General features: G+C 41.7%; 1 non-coding gene across 1 annotated transcript; it reads left to right on the forward strand.

Moving 5' to 3' along the window:
• The first annotated feature begins 16,405 nt into the window (after positions 1-16,405).
• LOC119944891 lies at positions 16,406-16,543 on the forward strand. Its single transcript, XR_005456033.1, has one exon. It is a non-coding gene; the product is annotated as a small nucleolar RNA SNORA7 (small nucleolar RNA).
• The last annotated feature ends 4,162 nt before the right edge of the window (positions 16,544-20,705 follow it).

Here is a 20,705-nt window from a genome sequence, read left to right on the forward strand (position 1 = left end):
AATAAATAAATAAATAAATAGAGTAATAAATATGTACAAAATGTATATACATATGTACAGGTGCTATGGCGAGGGGAAGGAGGTAAGGTGGGGGGATGGGGAGGGGGAGAAGGGGGAGAGGAAGTGGGGGGCTCAGTCTGGGAAGGCCTCCTGGAGGAGGTGAGCTCTCAGTAGGGCTTTGAAGGGAAGAAGGCCATGCTTTGAAGGGAGGAAGGGAGGTGGCCACTCCACCATGCCATGCTGCTTTTCTAATGGTTTTTAGTACTAACTTAAAAAAAATGAGCTACGTTCTGCCAATTTGGATTTGTGTGTGGTTATATGCAGAATCATACCTTCTTACAATCCTGTTTGTTAAATCCATCAAGTAGTTGCCGGGTATATGATCAACATCATCCTTGTACACAAGTGGTTTTCCAAGGGATCCAAAGAACTCTTCTGAGCTCTCCACTATTAATGCGGTGAGGATTTGAAAGTAAATTATACTCTTAACATTTACTAAAGGTCATGATCTAATCAGAGCACACGTGAATACCTTAGTGATCCAACCACTTAATCCTCTCCCTCCTTGACTACTTCACCTGCCTTCTCTCTGACCGCCCAGCCTCCTGTCTCTCACCGCTCCAGGCCATACTTCACTCTGCTGTCCGGATCATTTTTCTACAAAATCATTCAGTCCATGTCTCCCCACTCTTCGAAGACCTCCAATGGTTGCCCACCCACCTCAACAAACAGAAGTTCTTTATCATTGGCTTTAAAGCACTTTAAATCACCTGGGCCCCTCCTACTTTAGCTCACTGATTTCCTGCTATAGCTCAGCATTCCCACTTCTCTCCTCTGGCTCCAGCTTGCTCACCGTACCCCCATCTTGTCCATCTCACCGCCAACCCCTCTCCCGCATCCTTCCTCTCTCCTGGAACTCCCTCCCCTTCATATATGCCAGACTGCCACTCTCCCCACCTTCAACTCTTAATAAGGTCAAATCTCCTCCAAGAGGCCGCTCCTGCTCAATCTCCTTCATTGTCTCCTCCTCTGTCTTCCGCCTCCTGATTGCAGGGTTCCCTCAAGGTTCAGTTCTGGGTCCCCTTCTATTCTCCATAATAATAATAATAATGATAGCATTTGTTAAGCACTTACTGTGTGCAAAGCACTGTTTTAAGCACTGGGGAGGTTACAAGGGGATCAGGTTGTCCCACTGGGGGCTCACAGTCTTCATCCCCATTTTACAGATGAGGGAACTGAGGCCCAGAGAAGTGAAGTGACTTGCCCGAAGTCACACAGTTGACAATTGGCAGAGCCGGGATTTGAACCCCTGACCTCAGACTCCAAAGCCCATGCTCTTTTCACTGAGCCACACTGCTTCTCTCCAGCATGCTTCTCTCTATGCTGCTTCTCTCTTCACGCTGCATCTATTTTATTTTATTTTATTTTATTTTGTTTTATTTTATTTTGTTAGTATGTTTGGTTTTGTTCTCTGTCTCCCCCTTTTAGACTGTGAGCCCACTGTTGGGTAGGGACTGTCTCTATATGTTGCCAACTTGGACTTCCCAAGCGCTTAGTACAGTGCTCTGCACACAGTAAGTGCTCAATAAATACGATTGATCGATTTGATTGATTGATCTACACCCCCTCCCTTGGAGAACTCATTTGCTCACAAAGCTTCAACTATCACTCTTTATATCTGACAGATGATTACTCTCCCCACGTTTGAAGTCTTATAAATGGACGATCTCCTCCAAGAGGTCTTCCCTGACTAAATCCTCTTTTCCTTTTCTTCCACTCCCTTCTGCATCACCCTGACTTGCTTCCCCCTCCCAGCCCAACTGCATTTATGTACATAGCCATAATTTATTTATTTCTATTAATGTCTATCTCCCCCTCTAGACTGGGCAGGGAATGTGCCTGTTATATTGTTGTATTGTACTCTCCCAAGCACTTAGCAGAGTGCTGTGCACACAGTAAGCACAATAAGTATTTACTGATTGATTTAATGAAGGATAATGAAGGATAATGAAGCCTTCCCCGATTATTCCATTTTTTTCCACCGAGTTCCTCTGCCATCTGTACTGTCTATGCACATGGATCGCTATCCTTTGGGCGTTTGGCATTCATCCTACCATCAGCCCCAGAGTACCTGTGTACATATCCAGAGTTTATTCATATTAATGTCTGACTCTCCCCTTTGGACGGTAAGCTTGTTATAGTCAGGGATCATGTCTGCCAATCCTTTTGTATCACACTCCCCCGAGCGCTTCATAAACCCTCTGAGTAAGCACTCAGAAAATACCATGGATTGATTGATTTAGGAAGCATACTTTTTCTGTGTCCCCTCTAGACTATAAGCTTATTATGGGCAGGGAATGGGTCTACCTACTCTGTTATATTATATTCTCCCAAGTGCTTAGTACAGTGCTCTGCATACAGTAAATGCCCAATAAATAGTATCCAGTGCTTAGAACAGTGCTTCCAGTGCTTAGAACAGTGCTTCACACATAGTAAGTGCTTAACAAACACCATTATTATTATTATTAACTGATGTTAATTGATGACTGAAAAGATCGCTCCACTACAATATGACATTACGGACAGAAATGGAGTTTTTTTTAGATGTCATGTGTGACTTTGTTTTCATTTACAGTTGAAAAGGCTGCCTTATAAAAGTAAAAGAAATTAGCACTCAGTCAAGCAATTACTCTAGAGACCAAAAGGCAGACAAATCAATCATACGAAACTGAAAAATACAAAGGATTCAATGTTATCTTCTTTTGCATCAAGCAACAGTGACTTTGCACCCTAATGTATTTGTTTTAAAACTTAATACTGAACATTAGAAAAGTGTTATGCTGAATCATTTGATCGCTACTGTTTTTTTTTTTAACTGGTATTTGTTAAGCACTTTCTATGTGCCAGGCAGTGTACTGAGCCGCGAGCTAGATACGAGACAATCAGGTTGGACACAGTCCATATCCCACATGGGGCTCGCAGTCTTAATCCCCATTTTATAGATAGGTGACCCGAGGCCTAGAGTAGTTAAATGAATTGCCCAAGGTCACACAGCACACAGGTGGCAGAGGTGGAATTAGAACTCAGGTCCTGTGACCTCCAGGCCCGTGTTCTTTCCATTCAGCCACCCTGCTTCTCCTATTTGAAAAATGCAAATAGACTTAGAACCACCGTAGAAAACCACCTATATGCAGGTTTTCCAAACTTCCAGCGGACCAGAGGTATTTTCCCGTTCGTATGAAAAAAGGGCCAAATATGTCAGCATTCCCTTTTCCTGCCCTCAGCATTTCATAGAAGGTTTCAAGTGAGAATCGAGTCCCAATTAATAACCATAATTCTGTCTATTTTGAGATTGTTGGCCAACGGTAAAATTTTATCCTAAAAATGAATTCCACTTTTATGTTACATTAAATGCCTTATTAATTCTGCAAGGCAGCCTTCCCGCTATATATAAATATTATATAGACCACATCCTCATTAGACGAGGAGCCAGAGATTAACGGTTTCCTTCCCTCCGTGTGCTTAATGACACCAGACATTGAAAAACTGAGTTCCTTCCACCGCCATTTTTCACTCACCTCTCGCTTTGAGGAATCCATAGCACTGTTTTGTGAATGCTATTAAAGAAAAAACACCTCCAATGAGCTTTAGTTCTTTTCTTTAATGATCTTGATTAAATGCTTTCCCTGTGCTAAACACTGGGAGAGGTAAAAGGGAGTCAGACAGGCATCTTCCCTGTCCCACAAAAGGCTTAGTCATTCAGTCAATTGTATTTATTGAGCACTTACTCTGTGCAGAGCACTGTACTAAGCACTTGGGAGAGTACAATTCAGCAATATAGTAGACACATTCCCTGCCCACAATGAGCTTATAGTCTAGAGGGGGAGACAGACATTAATATAAATAAATAAATGACAGATTTGTACATAAATTAGAGATAAAAACATAAGCTTAGAAACCCCATTTTACAGCTGACAAAACTCAGGCCCTGAAAGGATAAATGACTTGCCCAAGTTCACATAGGAATCAATGGCAGAGGGAAATATTATTTACTGAAAATAATTTATTGGAAATTCTTTCAATTTATGCTTTTGGGTATTATTTTTCTTATGATGTTTGTTAAGCACTTCCTATGTGTCAAACGCTGTTCTAAACACTGAGATAGGCACAAGTTAACTTGGTCAGACACAGTCCCTGTCCCGCATGGGGCTCCCAGTCTAAGTAGGAGGGAGAACAGGAATCCCCATTTTACAATTGAGGAAACTGAGGCACAGAGAAGTTAAGTGGCTTGTCCGAGGTCATACAGCAAGCAATTGGATGAGAAGCATCATGACCTAATGGATTGAGCTTGGGCCTTGGAGTCAGAAGGACCTGGGTTCTAATCCCACCTCCACCACTTGTCTGGTGAGTGACCTTGGTCAAGTCACTTCACTTCACTTCTTTGTGGCTCAGTTTACCTCATCTGACAAACGGGGATTGAAACTGTGAGCCCCAGGTGGCACAGGGACTGTGCCCAACCTGTCGATCTTCTAACCCAGCTCTTAGTACAGTGCCTGACACATAGTAAACGCTTAACAAATGCCATAAACTAAAAATGGCAGAGGCATGATTAGAACCCAGGTCCTTCTGACTCCTGTGCTCTCTCCACTAGGCCATGCTAGATACATCCTTCCAGGTTAAATGCATCCTTCCAGGGGCAATCTTTTCCCAATATTTCATTATGACAGGTACCAAACCCAACATTATATTAGGATTTATCAATAGCACTTACTAAGCCCTAATATCGATCAATCAATCCAACAATCAGTCCATGGTATTTCTTGAGTTTTTACTGGGTGCAGAGCACTTGTAACTAAATGCTTGGGAGAGTACAATACAGGACAGTAGATAGATGTGATACCAGCCCTCAGGGAGGTTACAGTATAGTGGGAGAGGCAGACATGTACACAGGATAAGTGCTGTGAGACTAGGGGCAGGATGAGTATCACAATGCTTAAGGGGAGAAAGTGATATAAGCACATTCCCTGCCTACTATGAGCTTACAGTCTAGAGGATGTAAGCAAACCCACAAAGGTACACCAACATAAAAACGAAACCAAAACAGATATCTGGAGGCCTAGGTGCACGTTCAGATGTGTTACTTATGGCTTGTCATTTATATTATTCTTAAATATTTGTCAAAAAATATTTGTCAACATACAATTTGCTTTTGAGTTATGAAAAATCTAAAAACTTGAAATTCTATAATAATAATAATGGCATTTATTAAGCACTTACTATGTGCAAAGCACTGTTCTAAGCGCTGGGGAGGTTACAAGGTGATCAGATTGTCCCACGGGGGGCTCACAATCTGAATCCCCATTTTACAGATGAGGTAACTGAGGCCCAGAGAAGTTAAGTGACTTGCCCAAAGTCACACAGCTGACAAGTGGTGGAGCTGGGATTTGAACCGATGACCTCTGACTCCAAAGCCCGTGCTCTTTCCACTGAGCCACGCTGTTTCTCTCTAAACTCCATTAATTCAATGACTCAAAAAACCGCAGTTTGACATTACAAAGTGTTTTCCAAGAGGATGATTCCAGTGTTTGCTGTTTTGATTCAATTTCACCCTCAAACCTACCATCACTAAGGGGGAATGAACAAATTACTACCAATATGAAAAATACACATCAAATATTTTCTCTTCTTCCATATCCTATGTTCAGTATCACAGTAATTATAATAAACAGTGGCATTTGTTTAACGTTTACTATGTGCCAAACACTAAGAAGCAGCATGGCGTAATGGATAGAGCACGGGTCTAGGAATCAGAGGACCAGGGTTCTAATTCCAGCTCCACCACTTGTCTGCTGTGTGACCTTGGACAAGTCACTTCACTTCTCTGGGCCTCAGTTACCTCATCTATAAAATGAGGATTGAGACTATGAACCCCAAGTGGGACAGGGACTGTGTCCAGCCTGATGAATTTCTATCTAACGCAGCACTAACTACAGTGCCTGTCACATAATACGCACTTAACAGGTACCATAATTATTATTATTAGTATTATTACTAAGAGCTGCGGTGGATAGAATATCATCAAGTTGAACACAGCCCCGGGCTCACATAATAACAAATAAATGATAAATAATGATGGTATTTCTTAAGCGCTTACTATGTGCAAAGCACTGTTCTAAGTGCTGGGGGGGATACAAGGTGATCAGTTTGTCCCACATGAGGCTCACAGTCTCACCCCATTTTACAGATGAGGCCCAGAGAAGTTAAGTGACTTGCCCAAAGTCACACAGCTGACAAGTGGCAGAGCTGGGATTAGAACCCATGACCTCTGGCTACCAAGCCCAGGCTCTTTCCACTGAGCCATGCTGCTTCATTGTTTTCCCAGCTCCCTTGTTCTATGCCATTTTTCTTCCTCCCACTCTTGAAGACTTTATTTCCTCAGAATTGCAAAACAGGAAAGATGACAGACGGGAAGTTTTAATGACCTGCTCTTCCTGGAAAAAATAACAGCAACAACAAATCTCACTGTACATCTGTCAACATCTTTTCACTGATTCCTTTCAATATGGGCCTCCTTAATATCTCGGTTTTGGAAGAGGAGTTCCTAGAGGCCAAGGACTAATTTTGGTTTCATGCCTGAATGTTTCTCTTCACGGAGCTCTGCACTCAGTTGGAGGCCAATAAAGCAACGGGCAATGGTAGGGATTTAATGGATCATTTCATTCTCCAAAATGAACCCAGTGGCTCCTTCTGAATATAAACCATCAATCAGTCAAAGGTATTAAGTGGTTTCCCTGTCACTATAATCATAATTATTGTATTTGTTAAGTGCTGATTATGTGTGATTATTGTTCATTTCATTCACTGCCCAGATAGCAGACAAGCAGATGATTACTTTCCATCCTGCAGACAATTATTCTTTCTTCCTTCAAAGTCTTATTGAAAGCCCATCTCCTCCAAGAGGTCTTCCCTGACTAAACCCTCCTTTCCTCATCTCCCTCTCCCTTCTGCTATTGTTGTCTGTCTCCCCCTTCTAGACTGTGAGCCTGTTGTTGGGTAGGGACCATCTCTATATGTTGCCAATTTGTACTTCCCAAGTGCTTAGTACAGTGCTCTGCATGCAGTAAGCGCTCAATAAATACGATTGAATGAATGTGTCAAGCACCTTTCCAAGTGCTGGAGTAGAGACAAGTTAATCAGGTCGGACACAGTCCCTGTCCCACATGGGGCTCACAGTCTAAATAGGAGGGAGAACAGGGATTGAATCCCCATTGTAAAGTTGAGGAAATTAGGGAACAGAGAAGTTAAGTGACTTGCTCAAGGTCCCACAGCAGGCAAATGGTGGATTTAGGATTAGAACTCAGGCCCCCTCACTCCCAGGCCCTTTCCGCTGGGTGATGCTGTGCAGATCACTGTATTTCATTCATTCATTCAATCGTATTTATTGAGTGCTTACTGTGTGCAGAGCACTGTACTAAGCACTTGGTACAGTACAGTACATAGAGGTGCTAGTCAAAATCCCTGCTGTTGAAGCCATATTTATTGAGCACTTACTATGTGCAGAGCACTGTACTAAACTCTGAGGAGAGTCCACAACAATAGAGATGGTTTTCATGATCCCAGGCCTCCAGAAGCTGATAATCTAAACTATGGCATATCTCCCCTTCGCCAGACGATCAATTTTCTTCTGGAGAACAGCAGTGCAACAAACAGGGTAACCAGAGAAGTCAGGGTAGGGCTCCATCTTTCTGAGGTTAGGGTGGATGGAGGAGGGAGGTCAGTAAGCGCTCAATAAATATGATTGACTGGCTGACTAAGTGAAGGCTGGTGGCTTTTCCCCAGAGTTGCCATCTGACTCCTGCTTCCCCTTCCCGACATCTTTATTTTGCTCCCTCATCTCCTCCTGGCCTCTGCCCCACTGTTGTCCACTGTCAATCAATCAATTGTATTTATTGAGCACTTACTGTGAGCACTGTACTAAGTGCTTGGGAAGTACAAGTTGGCAACATGTAGAGACAGTTCCTACCCAACAGTGGGCTCACAGTCTAAAAGGGGGAGACAGAGAACAAGACCAAACATACTAACAAAATAAAATAAATAGAATAAATATGTACAGGTAAAATAAATAAATAGAGTAATAAATATGTACAAACATATATACATATATACAGGTGCTGTGGGGAAGGGAAGGAGGTAAGATGGGGGGGATGGAGAGGGGGATGAGGGGGAGAGGAAGGAAGGGGCTCAGTCTGTGAAGGCCTCCTGGAGGAGGGCTAACGTTCTGCAGATCTCCACAGCCAGGAAGATGATGGCTGCAGTGTGGCCTAGCAGAAAGAGTCTGGGCCTGTGAATCAGGGGACCTGGGTTCTAATTCCAGCTCTACCACTTACCTGCTGTGTGACCTTGGGCAAGTCAGTTTACTTCTCTGTTCCTCAGTTCCTTCATCTTCCCCATTTTACAGATGAGGTAACTGAGGCACAGAGAAGTGAAGTGACATGCCCAGAGTCACACAGCTGACAAGTGGCAGAGCCAGGATTAGAACCCATGACCTCTGACTCCCAAGCCTGGGCTCTTTCCACTAAACCACTTTGCTTCTCTATCAATCCCTGTGCTCCCCCCCTTCTTAGATTATGAGCCCCATGTGGGATCTGATGATTTTAGATCTACCCCAGTACTTAGTACAGAAATTGGCACATAGTAAGCACTTAACAAGAACCACAAATATTATTATTTTCTACCACTCCACTGTAGTCTTTCAGTGACTAGTACAGTGCTTGACACAGAGTAAGTGCTTAAATACCACAATTATTATAATTAATACTGTTAATAATAATAATGGTGGTATTTTTCAAGCATTTACTCCATGCGAGGTACTGTACTCTGTGTTGGGATGGATACAAGCAAATCGGATAGGACAGAATTCCTGTCCTGCATGGGGCTCACGGTCTTAATCTCTGTTTTCCAGATGCGTAAACTAAGGCACAGAGAAGTGAGGTGACTTGCCCAAGTTCACACCCCAGACAAGTGGCGGAGTAGGGATTAGAACCCATAACCTTTTGACTCTCATGCTTGTGTTCTACCCACTAAGCCATGTTCTTTCTCTGCATGTATGTTGGGTAGGGACCATCTCTATATGTTGCCAACTTGTACTTCCCAAGCGCTTAGTACAGTGCTCTGCACACAGTAAGCGCTCAATAAATACGATTGAATGAATGTATGTGTTTCCTATTTAATGGTAGGGAATTTGATGGCAAGATTTGGGGGAACTTCATCTTAGCTTGTGCTTCACATTTTCCTTATTATCCTCTTTGGCCTGTTTTACATAAGTGGACGTGCCTTTTCAAGGAGCCCAATTAAAACAAAGTTAGGAGATTGAGTTCAAATGCCGTGGGCTATTAGTTTTGAGGGTTTTTTTGCTTTTTCAACTGAAATACATTCTAAAAGCCTAGCCAGACTAATTAGGGTAATTCAAAAAATTACTGCAATGAAAAGTTTTTGTTGCTGTGATCTGGTAGTTAAGCTCAAAACCCCCTCCATGCAGCTCCAAATGGAGTAGCATTCTTAATTCAGAAAGTTACCGAATACATTTTCTAGGTCAGGTATTTGGTAAATTTTTCTTGACTTTTAAGCAGATCTTTGAGAAATAACTGAATTACGTTTGTCAAAGTTTGAAACATCCCATGTTTTCTCAGTTTTTTTATGAATAGTGTTTCCTAGCTTTTTTGTACATTCACTAAATTAAAAAGGGACTAATTACAATACATTTTCTAGGTCAGGTATTGTAATTAGTCCCTTTTTAATTCAGTGAATGTACAAAAAAGCTAGGAAACGCTATTTTAATAAAAAAAACTGAGTAAACATGGGATGTTTCAAACTTTGGCAAATGTAATTCAGTTATTTCTCAAAGCTCTGCTTAAAAGTCTGGAAAAAATCCTCATCTGAAATGGAAACTTTACTACATATTCCTCTCTCCTTTCAACTCCCCACCTTATCTTTCTCCCTTCTATGTTGTCTTTGTCCTTTACTCCACCTGCCCAAGCACTTTGATGAACTCCTCACCCCCACAGCACTTCGGTAAATATCTTTATGCTCTTATGTCTCCACTACCTGTAACTTAGTTTAATGTCCATCTCCCCCACTGGATTGCAAACTCTGGAGAGCAGAAATCATGTCTATCAACTCTATTATTCTCCCTCATATTTAGTATAGTGCTCTGCACACAGTTAAGTGTTCAATAAATACAACCGATTAATAGCCACAGATTCTTCTAGACTGTGAGCCCACTGTTGGGTAGGGACCATCTCCATATGTTGCCAGCTTGTACTTCCCATGTGCTTAGTACAGTGCTCTGCACACAGTAAGCACTCAATAAATACAACTGAATGAATGAATGAATGAATTCTTAAGGGATTCAACTAGGGAATACTGAGGCAGGAAGATATGATTAGTGTTATATCATTTTATTATTATTATGGTATATTATTCACATCCAGCAGACTACTGCTTTCCCAGCCTTCAAAGCAGTTATAAAATCCCATCTCCTCCAAGAGGTCTTCCCTGGTTAACTTTCATTTCCCCACCCCCTACTGCCACTTTATAATAATAATGATGGTGTTTGTTAAGTGCTTACTTATTTGCAAAGCACTGTTCTAATAATAATAATAATAATAATGGTATTTGTTAAGCTCTTACTATGTGCAAAGCACTGTTCTAAGCACTGGGGGGGATACAAGGTGATCTGTCCCCCTTGGGGTTTACAGTCTTAATTCCCATTTTATAGGTGAGAGAACTGAGGCACAGAGAAGTGAAGTGATTTACCCAAAGTCACACAGCTGACAAGTGGCGGAGCCGAGATTAGAACCCATGACCTCTGACTCCCAAGCCCAGGCTCTTTCCACTGAGCCATGCTGCGTCTCACCTCTTTATCACCTCTTCATAAGCTCTGCATCCCCTAATCAGATGTTCTCTCAGAAGCACTTATCATCTTTGAACTCTGTGGCTTCCCCCTCTGTAATTTATTTTAATGTCCGTCTCCTCAACTAGGTAGTTAGCTTTTTGAGGGCAGGGACCATATCTACTTACTCTTTTGTTATATTGTACTTTCTCAACTGCTTAGAACAGGGCTCTGTATATAGTAATCGCTTACTATAAACTCATCCTCTGGACTGTAAACTGGTTGGGCGCAGGGAATGTGTCTATTTACTGTTATTTTGTACTCTCCCAAGTGCCTAGAAGAGTGCTCTGCACACAGTAAGTGCACAATAAATACAACTGAATGCACGAATAAATGAGTGAATTATATCGATGGATATTATATTCTCCAATCAGTACCATGCTTGGCACAGACAAAGCGCTCAATAAATACTATCGATTGATTGATGGATTGATCTTACCTGCACACTGAAAAAAGGAAGCTCTAGGCTGGGGGGCAGGAGGGTGCAGACACAAACACAAACACAAACTAAGCACTTAGTAAAGTGTTTTGCACACAGTAAGCACTTGATAAATACGATTGAATGAAGTACAAGTTGGGAAGTACAAGTTGGCAACATATAGAGACGGTTCCTACCCAACAGCGGGCTCATGGTCTAGAAGGGGGAGACAGACAACAAAAGAAAACACATTAACAAAATAAAATAAATAAAATAGTAAATCTGTACAAGTAAAAAATAGAGTAATAAATCTGTACAAACATATATACAGTTGCTGTGGGGAGGGGAAGGAGGTAGGGTTGGGGGTGGAGGGGAGAGGAAGGAGGGGGCTCAGTCCGGGAAGGCCTCCTGGAGGAGGTGAGCTCTCAGTAGGGCTTTGAAGGGAGGAAGACGAATGATTTGAAGCAGACGAATGCATATACAGGGCAGAAGGCAGAGCATTTAAAAAAAGTACAAGAGCAGAGTTGCTGAGCATCAGAAAGCAATAGCTAGTGGCAAAGCTGGGATTTAAAGGAGAAGAAAGAAAAATTCATTGCCTATCTAACCCAGCTAAGAAGAGATTCATTCATTCATTCATTCAATCAATCTTATTTATTGAGTGCTTACTGTGTGCAGAGCATCGTACTAAGCACTTGGGAAGTACAAGTTAGTAACATATAGAGACAGTCCCTACCCAATTTGTACATATCTACTATTCTATTTATTTTGTTAATGTGCATCTAGATTTATTTCTATTTATTCTGATGACGACACCTGTCCACGTGTTTTGTTTTGTTGTCTGTCTCCCCCTTCTAGACTGTGAGCCCGTTGTTGGGTAGGGACCATCTCTATCTGTTGCCAACTTGTACTTCCCAAGTGCTTAGTATAGTGCTCTGCACACAGTAAGCGCTCAATAAATATGATTGAATGAATAAATAGAAAGGGGAGACAGACAACAAAACAAAACATGTAGAACAGCTAATCTAATGTTTCCTGATGAACAGTCAGCAGGGGCTGCAACTGAGTGAAATATTTCGAATTGGTCACTCATATGACTAATGGTCCTAAAAGCGAGAGTTTGGCCACCGTGATTTTGAGATATATTTTCACCCTGTTTCTAAGAAGGTTTGTGAAATGATAGTGCCAAAATAAGAATTTCTCACTTGGCGGATATTTAACTAGGGTGCTTTTTGTTATAGCAGGGGATTTTTTTTTCCCACATAAAAAAAATAAGACTCCAGTTCTTTTGAGTTTGGGCTCCAGGCCTGGACGGTGAGTGGAGGGAAGAGGAGCTGGTGAATACTTTTTTTCTAAAAATGAATCAGTCATTCAGTGATATTTGTTGAGCGCTTGCTGTGTGCAAGACACTGTTTTAAGTGCTTGGGAGAGGATAAAGTAGCAGAGTTAGTAGACCCCTTCTCTGCCCACAACAAGCTTATTTAATGTTGACCCTGTGGCCCCCGAAAAGCTGATTTTCAGTGGCAGACCTGTGCTATCCAATCAATCAATAATCCAATCAATCATACTTACTGAGTGCTTTCTATGTGCAGAGCACTACTAACCTCTCTGTCCACTTCCCTTCTCCTACCCTGCACCCTTTTCTTTATTATAGACGGCTGAGTGATGACCCACTCTATACCCATGCGAATAATGTATCTAAGCTTGACCACGATCTCATTTTTTTAAATGACATTCATTCATTCATTTAATCGTATTTATTGAGTTATTGAGCGCTTTCTATGTGCAGAACACTGTGGTAAGCGCTTGGAAGAGTTCAGTACACAATCAAGCGCTTAGTACAGTGCTCTGTGCTCAATGAATACGATTGAATGAATGAAATGGACACATTCCCAGTCCATATTCATTCAATCGTATTTATTGAGCGCTTACTGTGTGCAGAGCACTGTACTAAGCGCTTATCGTTAAGCACTTAGTATGTGCCAGGTTCTAAGCACTGGGAAAGATACAAGGTAATCCAGTTGGACACAGTCAATCACACAGTAGTTGCTCAATAAGTAAGCGCTCAATAAATATGACTGAAGGAAGAAATACCATCAATTGATCAATTGCTCTCCACCCCGATCTGCGGCTCTTTAAATTTACCGACTTGAAAAGTCAATTCTCCAGCTTCTGGGGCAAATGTTCTTTGAAACTTAAGGGACCACATTTGTCTGACCTCTGTTGAATACATTCTACAAAATAGTCCTTATTTACACTGCCCTTTCCTTCCCTGGCTGTTCCCCGAGCACAATCATATTAAACTCTAACTTTTTCTCTCTCCGTTACGTTGAAGTTTACAAAGCACCTTTAGTAACGAAGCCTTTATTTAAAGGGAGAGTCTGGAAATTTATTTGATACATTTTGTGGTTCTGGGCACAGTGTAAATGAGACATTTTCAGGTGCTACAGAAGGTAAATAAATGAATGTTTTTACTGGCTCTATTAGATATTACAACTAGCCAACAGCTCTTGTATTCACTTGCAACTGAATGGGAGCATACTGTTGCATACTTCTGATTTAATAAAATCCTCAAAATAGGGTTTTGTGCTAATATATTTATAACATGCAGGTGTTTGAGACACTAACGTAAATTATATATACATAAAACTTGGGCTGGGAAATACTGAAATGTGCTGGGGAGGATGTTAAAATGTAGTTTGAAGTTCTTTTCTAATTTGGGTTACAAGTGCTTTGCAGTACCTTTAGAATAAGATAGCGATCACAGCTATTTTGTTCACACATTAAGGGGTTCCCAATTAACCTTTTGTAGCCTGGAATGTTTTGAAGGTCGTTCACTTTCTCTGGAGGAAATATTTGTTGTTTTCTTAGGTTAGTGGCAGTGTGTTCCTTTGGGTAACACATATAATAGTTTTACTACTGAAAACCCACATAATTACTCCCAAGAGCATATGTGTTACCTGCATCTTATTCATCAGGATTTTCACTCATCTCCCTACAAAGACAAGCTCGCGTAAGCTTTGTTTTTTCTCAGCAGAATTTGACATCTTGGCATAAGTGCCCAGTAAATACCATTGATTAATTGATTTATGGTCTAAGAATTTCTGTTAAAAATCCATGATCTACTTTTTCACCCTGGAAAGGGAAGGATTTCTGCTAACCGCACCCCTTTTATGGTGGGGCGATTCGATTTGGATAAGGTTGGAAAGATCCATCTATGACTTTCAAAAATATTGATTTCCTTTGCTTTTAACGTGCATTTTCTCCTTCATGCACGATTCTGGATGCACCGTTGCTATCGTCATCTTCATTCTCAGCATTATCATCATCATCATTGGCCTCATCAGGAATTATTTAGGAAGGCGTCCATTTAGCCAAGACTTTTGTGAGGTTTCTTTCCATCCCATTTGCCGCAGTTTATGAGTTCAGTTGGTGCCTATTAGAATTGAACTCAATCAATCATTAGTATTTACTGAGTGCCTATTTTGCTCAGGACACTGTACAGAACACTTGGATGAGTCTAATAGAATTTGTTAGTAGACCTGATTCCTCTTTAGAGGACAACCTAGTGAGGAGTCAAAAATCTGTCGCCTACTCACCTAGTAATAGGGGGAAGTAGCATGGCTTAGGGGAAAGAGCACTGGCCTGGGTTCTAATGCCAGCTCCACTAGATACCTGCTGTGTGACCTTTAGGAAGTCACTTCACTTCTCTGTGCCTCAGTTCATTATCTGCAAAATGGGGACTAAGTACTGTTCTTCCTCCTACCTATTCTGTGAGCCCCATGTGAGGCTGGATCATCTTGTATCTACCCCAGCGCTTAGTACAGTGCTTGGCATATAGTAAGTGCTTAACAAATACTGTCATTATCGTTTATTATTATCATTACTAATAGTAGTAGTAGTAGCAGTAATAATAATAGTAGTATTAGTATTGGTAGTATTAGTACTAATAGTATAAGTACTACAGGTACTTTCAAACTTCTCAGAAGATAGAAATAATAATAATAATGATGGCATTTGGCGTGGCTTAATGGAAAGAGCACAGGCTTGGGAGTTAGAGGTCATGAGTTCAAATCCCAGCTCTGCCAATTGTCCACTGTGTGACCTTGGGCAAGTCACTTAACTTCTCTGGGCCTCAGTTACCTCATCTGTAAAATGGGGATTAATCAATCAATCAATCGTATTTATTGAGCGCTTACTGTGTGCAGAGCACTGTACTGAGTGCTTGGGAAGTACAAGTTGGAAACATATAGAGACGGTCCCTACCCAACAGTGGGCTCACAGTCTAGAAGGGGGAGACAGGATTAAGACTGTGAGCCCCACGTGGAACAAACTGATGACCTTGTATCCTCCCGAGCACTTAGAGCAGTGCTTTGCACATAGTAAGCACTTAACAAAGCCATTATTATTATTTTTATTATTTGTTAAGCACTTACTATGTGCAAAGCACTGTTCTAAGTGCTGGTGGGGGTACAAGGTGATCAGATTGCCCCCACGTGGGGCTCACAGTCTTAATCCTCATTTTCCAGATGAGGTAACTGAGGCACAGAGATGTGAAGTGACTTGCCCAAAGTCACACAGCTGATGAGTGGCAGAGCTGGGATTAGAACCCATGACATCTGACTCCCAAGCCCGGGCTCTTTTCACTGATCTTCTTCTAAGCAGATCACAGAGATTCAGAGCTCTCAGAGATTCAAAAGACTCCTTTCCCTTCACAGGCAAGATGGTGGTAGCCTGACTGAACTCAGGTTTCATGGGTGGAATTTACTCTGGAGATGAATTGGTGGGTTTGGCACATCTGAATCTACTGCCAAATTTATAACGTCTGCACACCCTGCTTAACTCTTTCCTTGACTTGGCCCATGAAGAATTCCTTTTTAGGTGGGGAAATCCAGTACATTTTTCTAACTTGAACAAATTCAGAAAATTCCCTGTAAATTTCCCCCTATGCACGCTGCCAGGCAAGCTAAACCAGAAGGATTTGAATAAAATATCGGAGAAGTTCCCAGATCCTTTTTGCTTTGACTATGTGATGTTGGCCCCTCTCAGGGTGGCACCTGGAGAGTTTCCAGTCCTCTACCAGTCTCGGCTACGGGAGGGAGAGTCAAGCAGAGGCCTACCCATTCCATCTCAAGTTTGGGCAATGGCTAGCAAGTGGAAGGCAATCTGCTACAAGTCAACACTCACCCGTACATTAATATTTTCAACATCATATTTATTGAGTGCTTACTCTGTGCAGAGGACTGTATTAAGAGAGTACAGCACAAGAAAGTTGGTGGACATGATTCCTGCTCACAAGGAGCTTACAGCCTAGTGAGAGGTGTTTACCAACTAGTGGGATTGTAATTCACAAAATAAGCAGTTTTCCATATGTTGGTGTCAAGTTATGATTTCATATTGCCTTTTCCCTCAGAGAGGACTTAGTTTTAGATTCATGAGAAATGCCTTAAATCCAATATTCTGAGAGGATAATCTCTAGAAATGATACATTTGTGCCTCCTGTTTCAGCACAAATGGGCTGTACTCTTTCTCAGTCCTATTAGCTTTAATAATTGAGATTAAAGCTGTGGTTATTTAATCCTCTAATGACAGCATATACGCAAACGAGCCTAATCATCCCTTTGGCGGTGTGCAGCACTGCCTTTCTTCTCCATGACAGTCGGACAACTTTTTCTTTTAATATTATTTGATAGTAATAATAATAATAATGGCATTTGTTAAGCGCTTACTATGTGCCAAGCACTGTTCTAAGTGCTGGGGGGGGGTGGGGGGGGCGGGTTACAAGGTAATCAGCTTGTCCCACATGGGGCTCACAGTCTTAATTCCCATTTTACAGATGAGATAGCTGGGGCACAGAGCAGTTAAGTGATTTGCCCATAGTGACACAGCTGACAAGAGGTGGAGCTGGATTAGAACCCACAACTTTTGACTACCAAGCCTTTGCTCCTTCCACTGAGCCACGCTGCTTACTATGTGCCGGGCACTATATTAACTTCTGGGGTAGATAAAAGCTAATCAGGCTGAAGAGTCCATGTTCCACGTGGGGCTCACAGTATTAATCCCAATTTAAGCAGCGTGGCTCAGTGGAAAGAGCCTGGGCTTTGGAGTCAGAGGTCATGGGTTCAAATCCCGACTCCGCCAACTGTCAGCTGTGTGACTTTGGGCAAGTCACTTAACTTCTCTGTGCCTCAGTTCCCTCATCTGTAAAATGGGGATTAAAACTGTGAGCCCCCCGTGGGACAACCTGATCACCTTGTAACCTCCCCAGCACTTAGAACAGTGCTTTGCACATAGTATGTGCTTAACAAATACCATTATTCTTATTATTATTTTACAGATGAGGCAACTGAGGCACTGAGAATTTAAGTGACTTGACCAAGACCACAGAATAGATGAGTGTCAGAATAGGATTGGAACCCAGATCCTTCTGACTTTCAGACCTGGGCTCTATCCAGTAGGCCACACTGCTTCTCCACTTGAAATTTTAATGGAGTTGGCTTGCTGTCAGATTGTTGGTTAAAATAGTTTGTTTCCTCAAAGGAACTGTCCCTTTATGGACACCTGCCACCTACTTTTGAGCAAATTGTTTCCTTCCTGGGATTTTTGCTGCATTACTTTTAGACCTGTATTTCACAGTTACAATTCCAGACAGAATTACGTAATGCAATACAGTTATTGTATTTCTGGCAAAGGATAGTTATCTTCAAGCAGTTAATGTTCCTGACACTTTATCAGTTGAGGTGGATTAATGAAAAAGCAAGAGGAGTTGGGTATTCTTCCCAACCGGCAGCATGTGATGGTCAAAATAAAAGACATTTTGAAGAGAAGCAGTATGGTTTGGTGGAAAGAGCACCAGTCTGAGTATCAGGAAACCTGGGTTATTTTATGCTGGCCTACCACTTGCCTGGTGTGTGACCTTAGGCAAGTCACTTAACTATTCTGGGTCTCAATTTCCTTATCTGTAGAATGGGGATAAAATACCTGTTCTCCCTCCCCTTTGGACCATTATATGCCCAGGTGGGACAGAGACTATGTCTGACCAGATTTTCTTGCATCTAACCCAATGCTTGGCACGTAGTAAATGCTTAACAAATGCCATATTATTTATTCATTCATTCAATCGTATTCATTGAGCGCTTACTGTGTGCAGAGCACTGTACTTAGCACTTGGGAAGTACAAGCTGGCGACATATAGAGACGGTCCCTACCCAGAAACGGGCTCACAGTCTAGAAGGGGGAGACAGACAACAAAACAAAACATGCAGATGAGTCGATGAAGGTTAAATAAAGGGTGCAAATTCAAGACCAGGGAGTGGGGAAAGAGGAAATGAGGGTTCAGTTGGGAAAGGCCTTTTGGAGGAGACATGCTTTTAATGCATCTTTGAAGGTGGGGAGAGTGATTGTGAGTATGAAGAGGGAGGATGTTCAAACTTGGGATCCAAGCCCCATCTTATTTCCTGTTCTCTCACTTCCTTCTGCATCACTCTTGCACTCATCCAAGTTGAAGGAATTGTTTATGGACTTCTCCTGATAAATGGACCTAGTTCAAAATGACCTCAGTCCTTTGTGGTACAAATAGAGATGGCAGACATGATTCCTACACTAAAGGAGCTGTCAATCCTGTGGAATGTGATGCATCCTAGTTTTGAGGTCACCTAAATAATAATAATGATGGTATCTGTTAAGCACTTACTACGAGCCAAGCACTGCTCTAAGTCCTGGGGTAGATACAAGGTAATCAGATTGGACACAGTCCCTATCCCACATGAGGCTCACAGTCTTAATCCCCATTTTGCAGGTGAGGTAACTGGGGCATGGAGAAGTTAAGAGATGTGCCCAAGGTCACACAGCAGACAAGTGGTGGAACTGGGATTGGAACCTTCATCCTCTGATTCCCAAGCCTGTGTTGTGGCCACTAGGCCATGCCGCCTGTGCTTTCTATGGCTGCCTTAATTTCTTTTGCCCATTTCTTTTGGTGAGTAATCAATTGATCCCATAACTCTGGTCAATCATTCAATTGCATTTTTCAATCAGTGGTATCTGCTGAACACTTTCTGTGTGCAGAGCACTGTACTAAGCACTTGGGAGGGTATAACATAACAGAGCTGGTAGATGTGTTCTCTGTCCATCAGTAGTTTAGTCTAGAGGGGCAGATTCCGTTGCTTTGAGGCTCCTCTAGATTGTACTTGATTGGTTAGAAGTGGAAATGGTCAAGTCATAACACGTGTGTTCCCCAAGCCAGGCTCAGATGAGTTAAATTAGGCTTAGAGCGTGCCAATCAATTGCATCTTGTATTCAGATAAATCTCTTGGAGTTGTTAATACATGGTGTAGGACTCTTGCTCTCCACTTTCCTTATCACAGCTTGTGGTTGTTTCGGGACTTTAGCTGGCAGCTATTAAGATTTGCTTTTTTCATTTTTATAGATGCCTTATCTTCAAGACCCAAGTTTGAGGCCTTTTGGAACAGTTATAGCACGTGGAATCTAGGTTAGTCTCTACAGGAACAGAGCCAGGAAAGAGTCCCTGGATTTTCACGTCAAGTCCATGGACAGTATAAAGATGATGAAATCAGTTTCTTATTCTTGGGCTAATTTCTGATTTTTATGTTCATTAATTCATTCAATTGTATTTATTATGCCCTTACTGTGTGCAGAGCACTGTACTAAGTGCTTGGGAAGTACAAGTTGGCAACAAACTTTAGTGTGGACTCAATTGATACCCTTTTAGAAATTTACGTTCTCAGTGGAGAAAGGATGAAAATCTGAGGCCTAAAAAAGAAACTAAAAGTCATTTGTCAGAGGTGAGTGAAAATTTCTGTTGGGTGAATAATGTGTAATTATTGAGCTTTGAGTGTTGAGCTTTACCTCTTGGATGAGGAGAACAAGTGGACTTTGAAAAAGTAGGATGGATTTAAGATGCCTTATGTTCCTGTCTGCAAAACTCTATTCATTTTATTAGTAAAACCAAGTCCTCATTTTATGTCATTATTACATTGAGCACTTTATAACTTGCAGGGAAAGAAATATTCCAAATCAGTTATTTCTTATATTGCAAGAAAAATGGAGAAATACTGTTAAATGGGTAGTGAAAAAGGCTTGTTAACGATAGGAGTCGGTGATTAAATTCCTATACCAAGTAGATTTAGGCTACCTGCGAAATGACATTTTATAAACCTAGCCTCAGACTACGGTCTTTGCAGGCTGGTATGGACTAGGGAGAGAAAGCAGATACTATATGGATGATGTGAATATAAAATGGATCATTCACAGCTGTTCCTCCTAGAAAAATATTCAGGCTCCGTACTGGGGAACGTAAGCTTATTTTGTTGATCTTCCACA

The sequence above is a fragment of the Tachyglossus aculeatus genome, chromosome 23 (assembly GCF_015852505.1).
Source record: "Tachyglossus aculeatus isolate mTacAcu1 chromosome 23, mTacAcu1.pri, whole genome shotgun sequence".
NCBI lineage: Eukaryota > Metazoa > Chordata > Mammalia > Monotremata > Tachyglossidae > Tachyglossus > Tachyglossus aculeatus.